The sequence below is a fragment of the Cherax quadricarinatus genome, chromosome 33 (genome assembly GCF_038502225.1).
Source record: "Cherax quadricarinatus isolate ZL_2023a chromosome 33, ASM3850222v1, whole genome shotgun sequence".
In the NCBI taxonomy this organism is placed as follows: Eukaryota; Metazoa; Arthropoda; class Malacostraca; order Decapoda; family Parastacidae; genus Cherax; species Cherax quadricarinatus.
Genome location: NC_091324.1, coordinates 12,421,370 through 12,429,463, shown reverse-complemented (window position 1 = coordinate 12,429,463; position 8,094 = coordinate 12,421,370).

Genomic DNA, 8,094 nt, shown 5'->3' with positions numbered 1-8,094 from the left:
TATATATATATATATATATATATATATATATATATATATATGAAAGAGAGCCCTAAAGGGATAGCTTAAAAAATGTTGATCCCGTCTCACTAAAGTCCAGCCACTTTTGTTCTGGCTGATCCAACACACTGCAACACCTGTCCTGTTCGACACATTGTGCCAACACATAGTGTATCTCAGCATGTTTGTGTGTCACTCTAGGTTTGTGTGTGTGTGTCTCACTCTAGGTGTGTGTGTGTGTGTGTGTGTGTGTGTGTCACTCTAGGTGTGTGTGTGTGTGTGTGTGTGTGTGTGTGTGTGTCACTCTAGGTGTGTGTGTGTCACAGTGGGTGTATGTGTTTTTGTCATAGTGGGTGTATGTGTGGTTGTCATAGTGGGTGTATGTGTGGTTGTCATAGTGGGTGTATGTGTGGTTATCATAGTGGGTGTATGTGTGGTTGTCATAGTGGGTGTATGTGTGGTTGTCATAGTGGGTGTATGGGTGGTTGTCATAGTGGGTGTATGTGTGGTTGTCATAGTGGGTGTATGTGTGGTTGTCATAGTGGGTGTATGTGTGGTTGTCATAGTGGGTGTATGTGTGGTTGTCATAATGGGTGTATGTGTGGTTGTCGTAGTAGGTGTATGTGTGGTTGTCATAGTAGGCGTATGTGTGGTTGTTACAATGGGTGTATGTGTGGTTGTTACAGTGGGCTTATGTCTGGTTGTCATATTGGGTGCGGTACGAATCTCACTAGCTAGGTGGGTGACGACCCTGATATACAGGTCCCCTTGGCTAGGACGCTGAGGATGTATGTGTGGTTGTCGTAGTAGGTGTATGTGTGGTTGTCATAGTAGGCGTATGTGTGGTTGTTACAATGGGTGTATGTGTGGTTGTTACAGTGGGCTTATGTCTGGTTGTCATATTGGGTGCGGTACGAATCTCACTAGCTAGGTTCCCCTGGCCAGGGCAGTGAAGGACCTCGAGATACAGTCCCCCTCTCTGACCAAGATAATGAGGACCCTGAGATACAGGTTCCCCTGGCCATGATAGTGAGTACCCTGAGATACAGGTCCCTCTGGCCAGGATAGTGATGGACCCTGAGATACAGGTCCCCCTGGCCAGGACAGTGAGGGAACCTGATACAGGCTCCCCATGGCTGGGATAGTGTAGGACCCTGAGATACAGGTACCTCTCGCCAGGAGTGAGGACCCTGAGATACAGGTCCCTCTGGCCAGGTCAGTGAGGACCCTAAGATACAGGTCCCCTTCCCTGGCCGGGATAGTGATGGACCCTGAGATACAGGTCCCCTTGGCCAGGACAGTGAAGGAACCTGAGATACAGGTCGTCCCCTGGCAGGGATAGTGATGGGCCCTGAGATACAGGTCCCCCTGGCCAGGACAGTGAAGTAACCTGAGATACAGGTCCCCCCTAGCCGGGATAGTGATGGACCCTGAGATACAGGTCCGTATGGCCAGGATAGTGAGGACCTTGAGATACAGGGCCCCCCCCCCTGGCCGGGATAGTGATGGACCCTGAGATACAGGTCCGTCTGGCGAGGATAGTGAGGGCCCTGAGATACAGGTCCCTCTTGCCAGGACAGTGAAGGAACCTGAGATACAGGTCCCCCTGGCCAGGATAGTGAGGACCCTGGGAAAACCCCTGGTAGCGAGGGGCAGGAACACTCTTGGTCATCCACTCTAAGACCACCTCCTCTGGCTGCGATCCTCGCGGTAAATACTTCACCGAGGAACAATACCGCGCCTTCTGCAACACAAACTCTGCTTTGATGTGTAGGTCAGCTCAGCGAGAAGAGTAAGGGAGGAGTAAGAGTAAGGGTAAACTAGCGTGGAGGGCGGCCACACACACGCCGCCTCTCTCCGGTAAATACTCAGCCAGCAGTGGTGCCCTCCCACTGCAGCATCTTGAGCACGTTCACATTTCGGCCGGCCACGTAAACAAGAGGAGCTCTTTTCTCAACTTGCAGGGGGGCATTAAGGCTCTTGGGCAGGATAGAGGGGATGCCAGGTAGAGCACCTCGTCCGCCCCCGTCAACACTCCCTCTGTAGAGACGACTTTCTATACACCACGATGCTGGGTGTATAGAAAATTGCTATCCTTGTTGTCAGAAAAAAACCAAGTTTTTTACAGCTCTTGTTTAAATCTCCCACCTACACCCACACACACACACACACACACACACACACACACACACACACACACACACACACACACACACACACACACACATAGAAGGATGTTAGGAAGTATTTCCTCAGTCTTAGGGTTGAGAGGAAGGAGGACAATCTGGAGAGTGAAGTAGTGGAAGCAAGATCAATACATAACTTTCAGAAAAGGTACGATAAGGCTCTTAGTCTAAAAACAGGCACAGAGTGGCCCTAGTAGCGACCAGCGAAGAGGCAGGACCAGGCGCTGTGACTCGACCCCTGCAACCACATGGAGATGCATACACACACACATACACCTTTATTTCTTCCCTGTAACACAATTGCAGCTGCCTCTATGATCCTTAAACTTAACGAGTATATTACCTCTCTCCTCTCACCCCTCTCATGACAGATCAACTGTTTCCTCTCGTCCCTCTCATAACAGTAATCTACTGTTTCCTCTCGTCCCTCTCATGACAGTGATCAACTCTTTCCTCCCATCCCTCTCACGACAGTGAATTCTGAAGGAAGTGAGAACTAGCGTCCTGGAGTACACTTGGTGGCGTCTCCCGCAGAGTGCTCCAGCTCTCAGAGTAAGGGTTTTATTCCAGCCTCCATTAGCACTCCATTCAGAGGATCACGCAAGGCTCCTCGCCGCAGATGCTCCACTTATAACTCACTCCTTCAATATGGAGGCGCGGCAATTACTTCCGTTTTGGAGGCAGGGTCTTGAGTTTTGAAGGCGCGAGTTTCTTGATATGTGTGGCACCTGTTCCAGTACATAATTACGATACATACAGTACATAGTTACAGTACATACAGTACACAGTTCCAGTGCATACAGTACATAGTTACAGTATATACAGTACACAGTTCCAGTGCATACATTACGTAGTTACAGTACACAGTTACAGTACATAGTTACAGCACCAATGGTGTTATTCTTAGGGTTTCCGGACACCACCGACAGGGTTACCAGACACCACTGACAGGGTTTCCGGACACCACCGACAGGGTTACCAGACACCACTGACAGGGTTTCCGGACACCACCGACAGGGTTACCAGACACCACTGACAGGGTTTCCAGACATTACCGACAGGGTTACCAGACACCACTGACAGGGTTTCCAGACATTACCGACAGGGTTACCAGACACCACCAACAGGGTTACCAGACATCATCGACAGGGTTTCCAGACGACACCGACAGGATTTCCAGACACCACCGACAGGGTTTCCAGAAGACACCGACAGGATTTCCAGACACCACCGACAGGGTTTCCAGACACCACCGACAGGGTTTCCAGACACCACCGACAGGGTTTCCAGACACTACTGACAGGATTTCCAGACACCACCGACAGGGTTTCCAGACACCACCGACAGGGTTTCCAGACACTACTGACAGGATTTCCAGACACCACCGATAGTTTCCAGACACCACCGACAGAGTTTTCAGACACCACCGACAGAGTTTTCAGACACCACCGACAGAGTTTTCAGACACCACCGACAGAGTTTTCAGACACCACCGACAGAGTTTTCAGACACCACCGACAGAGTTTTCAGACACCACCGACAGGGCTTCATAGTGTAAATTATGCGCAATACTGGTTATACGGTCTATAATACAATATATCTTACAACATAATACAACAGTATATCATACAACATAATACAACAGTACATCATACAACATAATACAGCAGTACATCATGCAACAAAATACAACAGCATATACAATATAATACAACAATACATCATACAACATAATAAAACAGCATATATAATATAATACAACAAAACAAAATAATACAAGAGCATTTCATACAATATAATACATCGGTTCATCATACAACATTATACAACGGTATATCATACAATATAATAGAACAATACATCATACAACATAATACAACAGTATATCATACAACATAAAACAACATTGTATCATACAACAGTATACCATACAACATAATACAACAGTATATCATACAACATAATACAACAGTGTATCATACAACAGTATACCATACAACATAATACAACAGTGTATCATACAACATAATACAACAGTGTATCATACAACATAATATAACAGTGTATCATACAACATAATACAACAGTGTATCATACAACATAATACAACAGTGTATCATACAACATAATACAGCAGTGTATCACACAACATAATACAACAGTATATCATACAACATAATACAACAGTGTATCATACAACAGTATACCATACAACATAATACAACAGTGTATCATACAACATAATACAACAGTGTATCATACAACAGTATACCATACAACATAATACAACAGTATACCATACAACATAATACAACAGTATACCATACAACATAACACAAGTGTATCATACAACAGTATACCATACAACATAATACAACAGTGTATCATACAACATAATACAACAGTGTATCATACAACAGTATACCATACAATATAATACAACAATGTATCATACAACATAATACAGCAGTGTATCATACAACAGTATACCATACAACATAATACAACAGTGTATCATACAACATAATACAACAGTGTATCATACAACATAATACAGCAGTGTATCACACAACATAATACAACAGTATATCATACAGCATAATACAACAGTGTATCATACAACAGTATACCATACAACATAATACAACAGTATACCATACAACATAATACAACAGTATACCATACAACATAATACAACAGTGTATCATACAACAGTATACCATACAACATAATACAACAGTATACCATACAACATAATACAACAGTATACCATACAACATAATACAACAGTGTATCATACAACAGTATAACATACAACATAATACAACAGTATACCATACAACATAATACAACAGTATACCATACAACATAATACATCAGTGTATCACACAACATAATACAGCAGTATATCATACAACATAACACAACAGTGTATCATACAACAGTATACCATAGAACATAATACAACAGTATACCATACAACATAATACAACAGTATACCATACAACATAATACAACAGTGTATCATACAACAGTATACCATAGAACATAATACAATAGTATACCATACAACATAATACAACAGTATACCATACAACATAATACAACAGTGTATCATACAACAGTATACCATACAACATAATACAACAGTATACCATACAACATAATACAACAGTATACCATACAACATAATATAACAGTGTATCATACAACATAATACAACAGTGTATCATACAACATAATACAACAGTATACCATACAACATAATACAATAGTGCATCATACAACAGTATACCATACAACATAATACAACAGTATACCATATAACATAATACAACAGTATACCATACAACATAATACAACAGTGTATCATACAACAGTATACCATGCAACATAATACAACAGTATACCATACAACATAATACAACAGTATACCATACAACATAATACAACAGTATACCATACAACATAATACAACAGTATACCATACAACATAATACAACAGTATACCATACAACATAATACAACAGTGTATCATACAACAGTATACCATACAACATAATACAACAGTATACCATACAACATAATACAACAGTATACCATACAACATAATACAACAGTGTATCATACAACATAATACAACAGTGTATCATACAACATAATACAACAGTATACCATACAACATAATGCAATAGTGTATCATACAACAGTATACCATACAACATAATACAACAGTATACCATACAACATAATACAACAGTATACCATACAACATAATACAACAGTATATCATACAACAGTATATCATACAACAATACAACAGTATACCATACAACTTAATACAACAGTATACCATACAACATAATACAACAGTATACCATGCAACATAATACAACAATATACCATACAAAATAATACAACAGTATACCATACAACATAATACAACAGTGTATCATACAACATAATACAACAGTATACCATACAACATAATACAATAGTGTATCATACAACAGTGTACCATACAACATAATACAACAGTATACCATACAACATAATACAACAGTATACCATACAACATAATACAACAGTATACCATACAACATAATACAACAGTATACCATACAACATAATACAATACATCATACAATATTATACAACATTATTTTTATCATATAAAAATTCTGAGAGAAGAAATATCTTACATCAATTAATTATTAATTATTATTCAGTAAAATAATTAATGACCAAAGGTATTTTTTTCGAGAATTGTCTAATAATTAGTTAACTATTATGTAATAGATTGTTATTAATAAACTAATTAATTAATTTGCATTTAAAAAGCATTAATTTGTATATTACTAATTAATTAATTAATTAATATTCATTAATTCATTAACTGATTAATTACTAAATAATAAATTACCAATTAATTGCTAATAAAGTAAATCACTAATTAATAAATTACTAGTTATTAAATTATTAACCGATTAATTACTTATTACTAAATTAATACTAATTACTTATTACGAATTAATACTAATAAATTATTAAATTATAAATACCTAATTAATTAATTATTAATAAAGGAAATTACTAATTAATTACTATTTAATATGTTAGCATTTAATTAATTACTAAATAATAAATTACTAATTAATAAATTACTAATTAATCACTGACGAATAAATTACAAAATTACCTATTACTAAATTACAGTTTACTTCAATATTTAAAGTATTAAATTGCAAAATTAATAATTTTCCCAGAAAATTGTTAAATAAATAATTATTAATCATTTAGTAAACACTACGTTGCTAAACAATCACGAAATTACGAATTAGAAAAGTAATTACGTTTTGAATTTATAGTTGATAAATTACAAATAACAGAGATGAAGAAGATGAGTTATTCAATGTGATTTTGTTAAGTAATTTTTTAGAAGTTATTATTTTTCTTCATTATTATTATTATTATTATTTTTTTTTTTTTTAACACGTTGGCCGTTTGCCACCAAAATAATGGCCCCCAACCCTCCAATAAAAAAAACTCTTTCATCATCATTCAACAGTTTCACCATCACTCATATATAATCACTGTCTTTGCAGAGGCGCTCAGATACGACAGTTTAGATATCCCTCCAAACTGCCAATATCCCAAACCCCTTCTTTAAAGTGCAGGCATTGTATTTCCCATTTTCAGGACTCAAGTCTGGCTAACCGGTTTCCCTGAATCCATGCTCACACTCCAACAGATCGTCAGGTCCCAAAAACCATTTGTCTCCACTCACTCTTATGTAACACGCTCACGCATGCTTGCTGGAAGTCCAAGCCCCTCGCCTACAAAACCTCCTTTACCGCCTCCCTCCAACCTTTTCGAGGACGACCCCTACCCCGTCTTCCTTCCCCTACAGATTTATACGCTCTCCATGTCATTCTACTTTGTTCGATTCTCTCTAAATGACCAAACCACCTCAACAACCCTTCTTCAGCCCTCTGGCTAATACTTTTAGTAACTTCACACCTCCTCCTTATTTCCACACTACGAATTTTCTGCATAATATTTACACCACACATCTCCCTTAGACAGGACATCTTTACTGCCTCCAACCGCCTCCTCGCTGCAGCATTTACAACCCAAGCTTTACACCCATATAAAGGTGTTGGTATCACTATACTCTCGTACATTTCCTTCTTTGCCTCCATGGATAACGTTTTTTGTCTCCAAAGATACCTCAACGCATCACTCACCTTTTTTCCTTCATCAATTCTATGATTAACCTCATCCTTCATAGACCCAAATATCTGAAAACATTCACTTCTTCCATACTCCCTCTCTCCAATTTGATATCCAATTTTTCTTTATCTAAATCATTTGATACCCTCATCACCTTACTCTTTTCTATGTTCAC